The sequence below is a fragment of the Microcebus murinus genome, chromosome 8 (assembly GCF_040939455.1).
Source record: "Microcebus murinus isolate Inina chromosome 8, M.murinus_Inina_mat1.0, whole genome shotgun sequence".
NCBI lineage: Eukaryota > Metazoa > Chordata > Mammalia > Primates > Cheirogaleidae > Microcebus > Microcebus murinus.
Window position 1 is genome coordinate 177,209 of NC_134111.1, and position 11,649 is coordinate 188,857.

The 11,649-nt window shown below is 63.3% G+C and overlaps 3 pseudogenes; all 3 read right to left on the minus strand.

Annotated features, from left to right (window-relative positions):
* Window positions 1-1,308: 1,308 nt before the first annotated feature.
* Window positions 1,309-1,417, minus strand: LOC142872676 (uncharacterized; annotated as a pseudogene).
* A 3,450-nt stretch (window positions 1,418-4,867) lies between these two features.
* Window positions 4,868-4,976, minus strand: LOC142872677 (uncharacterized; annotated as a pseudogene).
* A 3,456-nt stretch (window positions 4,977-8,432) lies between these two features.
* On the minus strand, window positions 8,433-8,541 carry LOC142872679 (uncharacterized; annotated as a pseudogene).
* Between the last annotated feature and the right edge of the window lie 3,108 nt (window positions 8,542-11,649).

Consider the following 11,649-nt stretch of genomic DNA (forward strand, 5'->3'; position numbering starts at 1 on the left):
TAGCGAGGGCGGCAGGCGGACGGTTGGGTTGCGCGAGACGCTGCGGCCACCCTGCTACCGGGTTCCTGGGAGGGCGTCCTGGAAGCAGCGTCCACACCAAGCCCTTGGAAGGCCCAGGCGACGGAGGAGCCCCGTCAGGCAGGGGCCGAGGACGGTGACAGGTGACAGGTGACAGGCCGGGCGGGAAGGAGTCAGTCAGGCAGGGGCCGAGGAGGAGACGGGCTGGGTAAGGGTTAGGGTTAGAGTCAGGGCACAAGTCACAATCGCAAAGACCTGGAAGTGACCCGAGTGCCCATCGACCCACGAGTGCGTCAATAAAATGTGGCGCGTGGACACCACGGAGTGCTATTCGGCTGTGAGGAACAGCGGTGAGAGGGCACCTCTCGTGGTTCTCCTGGCCAGAGCTGGAACCCGTTCCAGTAAGCCAGGTATCCCAAGAATGGACACACGAGCACCACGTGCTCGCGCTCACCGGCAAATGGGTACGAACCGATGGACACCTAAGTGGACACAGAGGAATCACCTTCATCGGGTGGGTGTCGGGCGGGCGTGGGGAGGGGATGGGCATACACATCCCTTAGGAACGGGGTGGGTGCGCACCCACTGGGGGATGGGCGCACTTGAAGCTCTGACCCGAGGGGGGTGGCGGGGAGAGGGCGATGTACCCGACCTTAACATTGGTGCCCCCACAATACGCTGGAACAACATGAGAGGTAAATGAATAAGAACACAGGGGGTAGGGGGGCACGGGCAACACATGTCACCTTAATACTTGGACTCCCATCATCTGCTTGAAAAGAGAGAGAAAAGAAAATGCAATACTAGAGATAAGAGACACTTTTTAAAAATAATGAATCCGAAGAGAAAAGTCAAAGGAGGCCTGTGGAGCAGGTCTGGGTGTGACTCCGGATCCCCCAACATCAGGTGCCAACACCAAAGATTCCTGCGTGTAGCCCATAGAACCCCAAAAGCAACGGGACGAGTTCTGGTCACATACTCCCTCAAAATGACATCCTGGCCTTCTTCTGCAACTCCCTCCCCTCTCAGACTCTCAAGGTTTCCTCCAGCGTGTCGGTTCCCACAGAGCAGACCTTTGGTCTGAGACCTGACAGTCCAGAAGCCACGCATGCTGCCGCGTGGCGGCGGTGTCGCGGCTCGGGACAAGAGGAGGCCCCACAGTGCGGGCTGGGGCGCCAGGCACCGCGGCGGGCGCTGAGGGTGGGGGTCACCCCCACCCGGGGCCGCCCCCGCACTCCCAGAAACGCGACAGAACCAGAGGCAAAAAAAAAAAAAAGAAGAAGAAGAAGAAGCCTACGGCACCCGGTATTCCCCGGCGGTCTCCCATCCAAGTTCTAACCAGGCCCGACCCTGCTTAGCTTCCGAGATCGGGCGCGTTCGGGGTGGTGTGGCCGTGGACGGCGGAGGGCGCCCCTGCCCCGCTCAAGAAGCGGAGCCTCTCTGCGCTTCCCCGCCGCCTCCTCCCGCCCCAGGCCCCGCGCCGGCGCTGACCCGCGCCGGGCCGGGCCTGTTGAGTTCGCCGGCCGGGTCCGGCGGGCTCCCAGGGACGGGGGTGACAGGCGGGGCGGGCAGGGAGCGGCGGGCCGGGGTTGGGGGCTGTCTCTCTATACACACACACTCACACTCAGTCTCTCACTCACACTCACACAAGATGCGCCTCCACGGCTGGACCCGCCAAGGTGGAGACCTTCCAGCCCCCCTCCTCTCCTCGCCTGGCCTCCTTCACCTCCCCGCCCCCACCCCCAGCGCCGCTGACTGCGCACGGGCGGGCGGGGCGCTCGCCCTTTGACCCCAGCCAGGGGCCGCCCTCCCCCACAACCCCTTTCAGCTGCTCCCCCCACCCTGTGGCCGGGCGGCCGCCTGTTCCCCCGGGCCAGGGCTGGGGCACAGCGCACGGGGGAGGGGAGCGAGTGTATGGGGCGTCTCTCTCTCTCTCGGGATGTGTCCCATGGGTGGGGTGGGGTGGCGTGGTTTGTGGGGCGCTGAAGAAATCAGTCCCCTCCATCTCCTCCCTCTGGAAAACCCCCGAGCCCTTGGAGAACTGCCGGCACCGCTTCCTGGGGGCCGGGACCCTCCTCTGTGTCCTCCTGTGGCCCAGTCCAAGGGACCTGGGCCTGGCCGGGGCTGCATTGGACCCCGACCACCCTGGCGTGTGGACTCGCTAACAATCGGCGATTAGATATTGGATTCCAGCGTCATTGAGGTCATTTCACTAATGAGTGCACCGGAAAGAGTTTCCTAATCCATCTGTGAGGGTGGCAACTGAAAGAGAATTTGAAAGCTGACAGAATAGGCGAGGAAAGGCATAGGAGATTTCCACACCCAGTAGGGAAGCCTTTCCCGAAATGGAAGAAAGAAAGGAGCAAACAGAGACACACCGGTAGCCCGCCCGGATCAGAGTCTGCCCCTGAGAGAAAGCACCCTGACCAGGTTCACCCGTGGGTGGGTGGCGAGCTAGCGGCATTCAGAAGAGCGAGGCCCGCAGTCTGTGCAGAAGACACCTGCACTCGGGTGTGTGTGGCGGCACAATTCCCAAGCAGCTCCAGATGTTAAACCAAGGAGAAGCCAGGGAGTTCCCAACGCCCCAGGTGTCCTCAGCCCACGACTGGCTGCTGTGGGAATGCGAAGCCCGGCTCCTTGTCTCAGAGCGGGGCAACCAGGAGGTGTGATGTCCACCCCGGGGTTCCTAGGAGGATCAGGCTGAAGCTGGGACTTGGCCTGAAAGTGTCCCCTCGCATGGCCACCCCCTTCCCCTTCCTGCTCCTCTACTCCTGGTGCCCCTCCATCCAGGGGCCAGACCTTAAAGAGTCACCCGCAAGAGAATCCTGGTCCCAAAGGAGCCTTCTGGGGGACCCGTGCTGAGAGAGGTTGTGGGCATGGCCCGCTGGGGCTCTGCCCGACCCAGGGCTGAGAGATGCAACCTCCCAGCTCTGGGTCCCTGCAGGAAGTGTTGGCAAGCACAGGGCCAGTCCTCCAAAGGCCCAGGTGCAGGGAGCCCAGGCCAAGCAGCCCGTGGAAGAAGCCACATGCTGTGCCACCCCGGGGAACACGACTGCAGGCCACGGCCCTTCCCGCCTCCTCCTCCTCCTCCTCCTCCTCCTCCTCCTCCTCCTCCCACCCTGCCCCCGCCCCCGCCCCCACATGGCGCAGGGCCCAGAGACACCTCAGACACTTGCTACCCAAAGTGCAAAGGGCATCAGTTGCTCCTCCAAACCCCCCCCCCAGCCCAGCAGACCGCGTTGTCCAGCCAGCCCCCGGGCCTCCCTGGGGTGCCCAGCACAAAAGTGCAGACACCCACCGGACCCTCAATCTCAGTTTTCGGATGTTTTTGCCACTCTAAGGACCCGCAGGCCAGCTGGGCCTTCTGGCAGGACAGAGAGCCCCGGAATCCGACGTGGAGAGCTGGGTGTACGTCCCCATGAGGAGCCGGTCCCCACCTCCGCGGCTCCCCCCTTGCGGGGAGTGGCAGCCGCGGGGCCTCAGAGAAGACACCAGGCTGGGCCCCCGCGGCACAGCGGGAGCACGTCCCCCGCAGGCCACTTAGCGAGGGCGGCAGGCGGACGGTTGGGTTGCGCGAGACGCTGCGGCCACCCTGCTACCGGGTTCCTGGGAGGGCGTCCTGGAAGCAGCGTCCACACCAAGCCCTTGGAAGGCCCAGGCGACGGAGGAGCCCCGTCAGGCAGGGGCCGAGGACGGTGACAGGTGACAGGTGACAGGCCGGGCGGGAAGGAGTCAGTCAGGCAGGGGCCGAGGAGGAGACGGGCTGGGTAAGGGTTAGGGTTAGAGTCAGGGCACAAGTCACAATCGCAAAGACCTGGAAGTGACCCGAGTGCCCATCGACCCACGAGTGCGTCAATAAAATGTGGCGCGTGGACACCACGGAGTGCTATTCGGCTGTGAGGAACAGCGGTGAGAGGGCACCTCTCGTGGTTCTCCTGGCCAGAGCTGGAACCCGTTCCAGTAAGCCAGGTATCCCAAGAATGGACACACGAGCACCACGTGCTCGCGCTCACCGGCAAATGGGTACGAACCGATGGACACCTAAGTGGACACAGAGGAATCACCTTCATCGGGTGGGTGTCGGGCGGGCGTGGGGAGGGGATGGGCATACACATCCCTTAGGAACGGGGTGGGTGCGCACCCACTGGGGGATGGGCGCACTTGAAGCTCTGACCCGAGGGGGGAGGCGGGGAGAGGGCGATGTACCCGACCTTAACATTGGTGCCCCCACAATACGCTGGAACAACATGAGAGGTAAATGAATAAGAACACAGGGGGTAGGGGGGCACGGGCAACACATGTCACCTTAATACTTGGACTCCCATCATCTGCTTGAAAAGAGAGAGAAAAGAAAATGCAATACTAGAGATAAGAGACACTTTTTAAAAATAATGAATCCGAAGAGAAAAGTCAAAGGAGGCCTGTGGAGCAGGTCTGGGTGTGACTCCGGATCCCCCAACATCAGGTGCCACCACCAAAGATTCCTGCGTGTAGCCCATAGAACCCCAAAAGCAACGGGACGAGTTCTGGTCACATACTCCCTCAAAATGACATCCTGGCCTTCTTCTGCAACTCCCTCCCCTCTCAGACTCTCAAGGTTTCCTCCAGCGTGTCGGTTCCCACAGAGCAGACCTTTGGTCTGAGACCTGACAGTCCAGAAGCCACGCATGCTGCCGCGTGGCGGCGGTGTCGCGGCTCGGGACAAGAGGAGGCCCCACAGTGCGGGCTGGGGCGCCAGGCACCGCGGCGGGCGCTGAGGGTGGGGGTCACCCCCACCCGGGGCCGCCCCCGCACTCCCAGAAACGCGACAGAACCAGAGGCAAAAAAAAAAAAAAGAAGAAGAAGAAGAAGCCTACGGCACCCGGTATTCCCCGGCGGTCTCCCATCCAAGTTCTAACCAGGCCCGACCCTGCTTAGCTTCCGAGATCGGGCGCGTTCGGGGTGGTGTGGCCGTGGACGGCGGAGGGCGCCCCTGCCCCGCTCAAGAAGCGGAGCCTCTCTGCGCTTCCCCGCCGCCTCCTCCCGCCCCAGGCCCCGCGCCGGCGCTGACCCGCGCCGGGCCGGGCCTGTTGAGTTCGCCGGCCGGGTCCGGCGGGCTCCCAGGGACGGGGGTGACAGGCGGGGCGGGCAGGGAGCGGCGGGCCGGGGTTGGGGGCTGTCTCTCTATACACACACACTCACACTCAGTCTCTCACTCACACTCACACAAGATGCGCCTCCACGGCTGGACCCGCCAAGGTGGAGACCTTCCAGCCCCCCTCCTCTCCTCGCCTGGCCTCCTTCACCTCCCCGCCCCCACCCCCAGCGCCGCTGACTGCGCGCGGGCGGGCGGGGCGCTCGCCCTTTGACCCCAGCCAGGGGCCGCCCTCCCCCACAACCCCTTTCAGCTGCTCCCCCCACCCTGTGGCCGGGCGGCCGCCTGTTCCCCCGGGCCAGGGCTGGGGCACAGCGCACGGGGGAGGGGAGCGAGTGTATGGGGCGTCTCTCTCTCTCTCGGGATGTGTCCCATGGGTGGGGTGGGGTGGCGTGGTTTGTGGGGCGCTGAAGAAATCAGTCCCCTCCATCTCCTCCCTCTGGAAAACCCCCGAGCCCTTGGAGAACTGCCGGCACCGCTTCGTGGGGGCCGGGACCCTCCTCTGTGTCCTCCTGTGGCCCAGTCCAAGGGGCCTGGGCCTGGCCGGGGCTGCATTGGACCCCGACCACCCTGGCGTGTGGACTCGCTAACAATCGGCGATTAGATATTGGATTCCAGCGTCATTGAGGTCATTTCACTAATGAGTGCACCGGAAAGAGTTTCCTAATCCATCTGTGAGGGTGGCAACTGAAAGAGAATTTGAAAGCTGACAGAATAGGCGAGGAAAGGCATAGGAGATTTCCACACCCAGTAGGGAAGCCTTTCCCGAAATGGAAGAAAGAAAGGAGCAAACAGAGACACACCGGTAGCCCGCCCGGATCAGAGTCTGCCCCTGAGAGAAAGCACCCTGACCAGGTTCACCCGTGGGTGGGTGGCGAGCTAGCGGCATTCAGAAGAGCGAGGCCCGCAGTCTGTGCAGAAGACACCTGCACTCGGGTGTGTGTGGCGGCACAATTCCCAAGCAGCTCCAGATGTTAAACCAAGGAGAAGCCAGGGAGTTCCCAACGCCCCAGGTGTCCTCAGCCCACGACTGGCTGCTGTGGGAATGCGAAGCCCGGCTCCTTGTCTCAGAGCGGGGCAACCAGGAGGTGTGATGTCCACCCCGGGGTTCCTAGGAGGATCAGGCTGAAGCTGGGACTTGGCCTGAAAGTGTCCCCTCGCATGGCCACCCCCTTCCCCTTCCTGCTCCTCTACTCCTGGTGCCCCTCCATCCAGGGGCCAGACCTTAAAGAGTCACCCGCAAGAGAATCCTGGTCCCAAAGGAGCCTTCTGGGGGACCCGTGCTGAGAGAGGTTGTGGGCATGGCCCGCTGGGGCTCTGCCCGACCCAGGGCTGAGAGATGCAACCTCCCAGCTCTGGGTCCCTGCAGGAAGTGTTGGCAAGCACAGGGCCAGTCCTCCAAAGGCCCAGGTGCAGGGAGCCCAGGCCAAGCAGCCCGTGGAAGAAGCCACATGCTGTGCCACCCCGGGGAACACGACTGCAGGCCACGGCCCTTCCCGCCTCCTCCTCCTCCTCCTCCTCCTCCTCCTCCTCCTCCTCCTCCTCCCACCCTGCCCCCGCCCCCGCCCCCACATGGCGCAGGGCCCAGAGACACCTCAGACACTTGCTACCCAAAGTGCAAAGGGCATCAGTTGCTCCTCCAAACCCCCCCCCAGCCCAGCAGACCGCGTTGTCCAGCCAGCCCCCGGGCCTCCCTGGGGTGCCCAGCACAAAAGTGCAGACACCCACCGGACCCTCAATCTCAGTTTTCGGATGTTTTTGCCACTCTAAGGACCCGCAGGCCAGCTGGGCCTTCTGGCAGGACAGAGAGCCCCGGAATCCGACGTGGAGAGCTGGGTGTACGTCCCCATGAGGAGCCGGTCCCCACCTCCGCGGCTCCCCCCTTGCGGGGAGTGGCAGCCGCGGGGCCTCAGAGAAGACACCAGGCTGGGCCCCCGCGGCACAGCGGGAGCACGTCCCCCGCAGGCCACTTAGCGAGGGCGGCAGGCGGACGGTTGGGTTGCGCGAGACGCTGCGGCCACCCTGCTACCGGGTTCCTGGGAGGGCGTCCTGGAAGCAGCGTCCACACCAAGCCCTTGGAAGGCCCAGGCGACGGAGGAGCCCCGTCAGGCAGGGGCCGAGGACGGTGACAGGTGACAGGTGACAGGCCGGGCGGGAAGGAGTCAGTCAGGCAGGGGCCGAGGAGGAGACGGGCTGGGTAAGGGTTAGGGTTAGAGTCAGGGCACAAGTCACAATCGCAAAGACCTGGAAGTGACCCGAGTGCCCATCGACCCACGAGTGCGTCAATAAAATGTGGCGCGTGGACACCACGGAGTGCTATTCGGCTGTGAGGAACAGCGGTGAGAGGGCACCTCTCGTGGTTCTCCTGGCCAGAGCTGGAACCCGTTCCAGTAAGCCAGGTATCCCAAGAATGGACACACGAGCACCACGTGCTCGCGCTCACCGGCAAATGGGTACGAACCGATGGACACCTAAGTGGACACAGAGGAATCACCTTCATCGGGTGGGTGTCGGGCGGGCGTGGGGAGGGGATGGGCATACACATCCCTTAGGAACGGGGTGGGTGCGCACCCACTGGGGGATGGGCGCACTTGAAGCTCTGACCCGAGGGGGGAGGCGGGGAGAGGGCGATGTACCCGACCTTAACATTGGTGCCCCCACAATACGCTGGAACAACATGAGAGGTAAATGAATAAGAACACAGGGGGTAGGGGGGCACGGGCAACACATGTCACCTTAATACTTGGACTCCCATCATCTGCTTGAAAAGAGAGAGAAAAGAAAATGCAATACTAGAGATAAGAGACACTTTTTAAAAATAATGAATCCGAAGAGAAAAGTCAAAGGAGGCCTGTGGAGCAGGTCTGGGTGTGACTCCGGATCCCCCAACATCAGGTGCCACCACCAAAGATTCCTGCGTGTAGCCCATAGAACCCCAAAAGCAACGGGACGAGTTCTGGTCACATACTCCCTCAAAATGACATCCTGGCCTTCTTCTGCAACTCCCTCCCCTCTCAGACTCTCAAGGTTTCCTCCAGCGTGTCGGTTCCCACAGAGCAGACCTTTGGTCTGAGACCTGACAGTCCAGAAGCCACGCATGCTGCCGCGTGGCGGCGGTGTCGCGGCTCGGGACAAGAGGAGGCCCCACAGTGCGGGCTGGGGCGCCAGGCACCGCGGCGGGCGCTGAGGGTGGGGGTCACCCCCACCCGGGGCCGCCCCCGCACTCCCAGAAACGCGACAGAACCAGAGGCAAAAAAAAAAAAAAAGAAGAAGAAGAAGAAGCCTACGGCACCCGGTATTCCCCGGCGGTCTCCCATCCAAGTTCTAACCAGGCCCGACCCTGCTTAGCTTCCGAGATCGGGCGCGTTCGGGGTGGTGTGGCCGTGGACGGCGGAGGGCGCCCCTGCCCCGCTCAAGAAGCGGAGCCTCTCTGCGCTTCCCCGCCGCCTCCTCCCGCCCCAGGCCCCGCGCCGGCGCTGACCCGCGCCGGGCCGGGCCTGTTGAGTTCGCCGGCCGGGTCCGGCGGGCTCCCAGGGACGGGGGTGACAGGCGGGGCGGGCAGGGAGCGGCGGGCCGGGGTTGGGGGCTGTCTCTCTATACACACACACTCACACTCAGTCTCTCACTCACACTCACACAAGATGCGCCTCCACGGCTGGACCCGCCAAGGTGGAGACCTTCCAGCCCCCCTCCTCTCCTCGCCTGGCCTCCTTCACCTCCCCGCCCCCACCCCCAGCGCCGCTGACTGCGCGCGGGCGGGCGGGGCGCTCGCCCTTTGACCCCAGCCAGGGGCCGCCCTCCCCCACAACCCCTTTCAGCTGCTCCCCCCACCCTGTGGCCGGGCGGCCGCCTGTTCCCCCGGGCCAGGGCTGGGGCACAGCGCACGGGGGAGGGGAGCGAGTGTATGGGGCGTCTCTCTCTCTCTCGGGATGTGTCCCATGGGTGGGGTGGGGTGGCGTGGTTTGTGGGGCGCTGAAGAAATCAGTCCCCTCCATCTCCTCCCTCTGGAAAACCCCCGAGCCCTTGGAGAACTGCCGGCACCGCTTCGTGGGGGCCGGGACCCTCCTCTGTGTCCTCCTGTGGCCCAGTCCAAGGGGCCTGGGCCTGGCCGGGGCTGCATTGGACCCCGACCACCCTGGCGTGTGGACTCGCTAACAATCGGCGATTAGATATTGGATTCCAGCGTCATTGAGGTCATTTCACTAATGAGTGCACCGGAAAGAGTTTCCTAATCCATCTGTGAGGGTGGCAACTGAAAGAGAATTTGAAAGCTGACAGAATAGGCGAGGAAAGGCATAGGAGATTTCCACACCCAGTAGGGAAGCCTTTCCCGAAATGGAAGAAAGAAAGGAGCAAACAGAGACACACCGGTAGCCCGCCCGGATCAGAGTCTGCCCCTGAGAGAAAGCACCCTGACCAGGTTCACCCGTGGGTGGGTGGCGAGCTAGCGGCATTCAGAAGAGCGAGGCCCGCAGTCTGTGCAGAAGACACCTGCACTCGGGTGTGTGTGGCGGCACAATTCCCAAGCAGCTCCAGATGTTAAACCAAGGAGAAGCCAGGGAGTTCCCAACGCCCCAGGTGTCCTCAGCCCACGACTGGCTGCTGTGGGAATGCGAAGCCCGGCTCCTTGTCTCAGAGCGGGGCAACCAGGAGGTGTGATGTCCACCCCGGGGTTCCTAGGAGGATCAGGCTGAAGCTGGGACTTGGCCTGAAAGTGTCCCCTCGCATGGCCACCCCCTTCCCCTTCCTGCTCCTCTACTCCTGGTGCCCCTCCATCCAGGGGCCAGACCTTAAAGAGTCACCCGCAAGAGAATCCTGGTCCCAAAGGAGCCTTCTGGGGGACCCGTGCTGAGAGAGGTTGTGGGCATGGCCCGCTGGGGCTCTGCCCGACCCAGGGCTGAGAGATGCAACCTCCCAGCTCTGGGTCCCTGCAGGAAGTGTTGGCAAGCACAGGGCCAGTCCTCCAAAGGCCCAGGTGCAGGGAGCCCAGGCCAAGCAGCCCGTGGAAGAAGCCACATGCTGTGCCACCCCGGGGAACACGACTGCAGGCCACGGCCCTTCCCGCCTCCTCCTCCTCCTCCTCCTCCTCCTCCTCCTCCTCCTCCTCCTCCTCCTCCCACCCTGCCCCCGCCCCCGCCCCCACATGGCGCAGGGCCCAGAGACACCTCAGACACTTGCTACCCAAAGTGCAAAGGGCATCAGTTGCTCCTCCAAACCCCCCCCCCCAGCCCAGCAGACCGCGTTGTCCAGCCAGCCCCCGGGCCTCCCTGGGGTGCCCAGCACAAAAGTGCAGACACCCACCGGACCCTCAATCTCAGTTTTCGGATGTTTTTGCCACTCTAAGGACCCGCAGGCCAGCTGGGCCTTCTGGCAGGACAGAGAGCCCCGGAATCCGACGTGGAGAGCTGGGTGTACGTCCCCATGAGGAGCCGGTCCCCACCTCCGCGGCTCCCCCCTTGCGGGGAGTGGCAGCCGCGGGGCCTCAGAGAAGACACCAGGCTGGGCCCCCGCGGCACAGCGGGAGCACGTCCCCCGCAGGCCACTTAGCGAGGGCGGCAGGCGGACGGTTGGGTTGCGCGAGACGCTGCGGCCACCCTGCTACCGGGTTCCTGGGAGGGCGTCCTGGAAGCAGCGTCCACACCAAGCCCTTGGAAGGCCCAGGCGACGGAGGAGCCCCGTCAGGCAGGGGCCGAGGACGGTGACAGGTGACAGGTGACAGGCCGGGCGGGAAGGAGTCAGTCAGGCAGGGGCCGAGGAGGAGACGGGCTGGGTAAGGGTTAGGGTTAGAGTCAGGGCACAAGTCACAATCGCAAAGACCTGGAAGTGACCCGAGTGCCCATCGACCCACGAGTGCGTCAATAAAATGTGGCGCGTGGACACCACGGAGTGCTATTCGGCTGTGAGGAACAGCGGTGAGAGGGCACCTCTCGTGGTTCTCCTGGCCAGAGCTGGAACCCGTTCCAGTAAGCCAGGTATCCCAAGAATGGACACACGAGCACCACGTGCTCGCGCTCACCGGCAAATGGGTACGAACCGATGGACACCTAAGTGGACACAGAGGAATCACCTTCATCGGGTGGGTGTCGGGCGGGCGTGGGGAGGGGATGGGCATACACATCCCTTAGGAACGGGGTGGGTGCGCACCCACTGGGGGATGGGCGCACTTGAAGCTCTGACCCGAGGGGGGAGGCGGGGAGAGGGCGATGTACCCGACCTTAACATTGGTGCCCCCACAATACGCTGGAACAACATGAGAGGTAAATGAATAAGAACACAGGGGGTAGGGGGGCACGGGCAACACATGTCACCTTAATACTTGGACTCCCATCATCTGCTTGAAAAGAGAGAGAAAAGAAAATGCAATACTAGAGATAAGAGACACTTTTTAAAAATAATGAATCCGAAGAGAAAAGTCAAAGGAGGCCTGTGGAGCAGGTCTGGGTGTGACTCCGGATCCCCCAACATCAGGTGCCACCACCAAAGATTCCTGCGTGTAG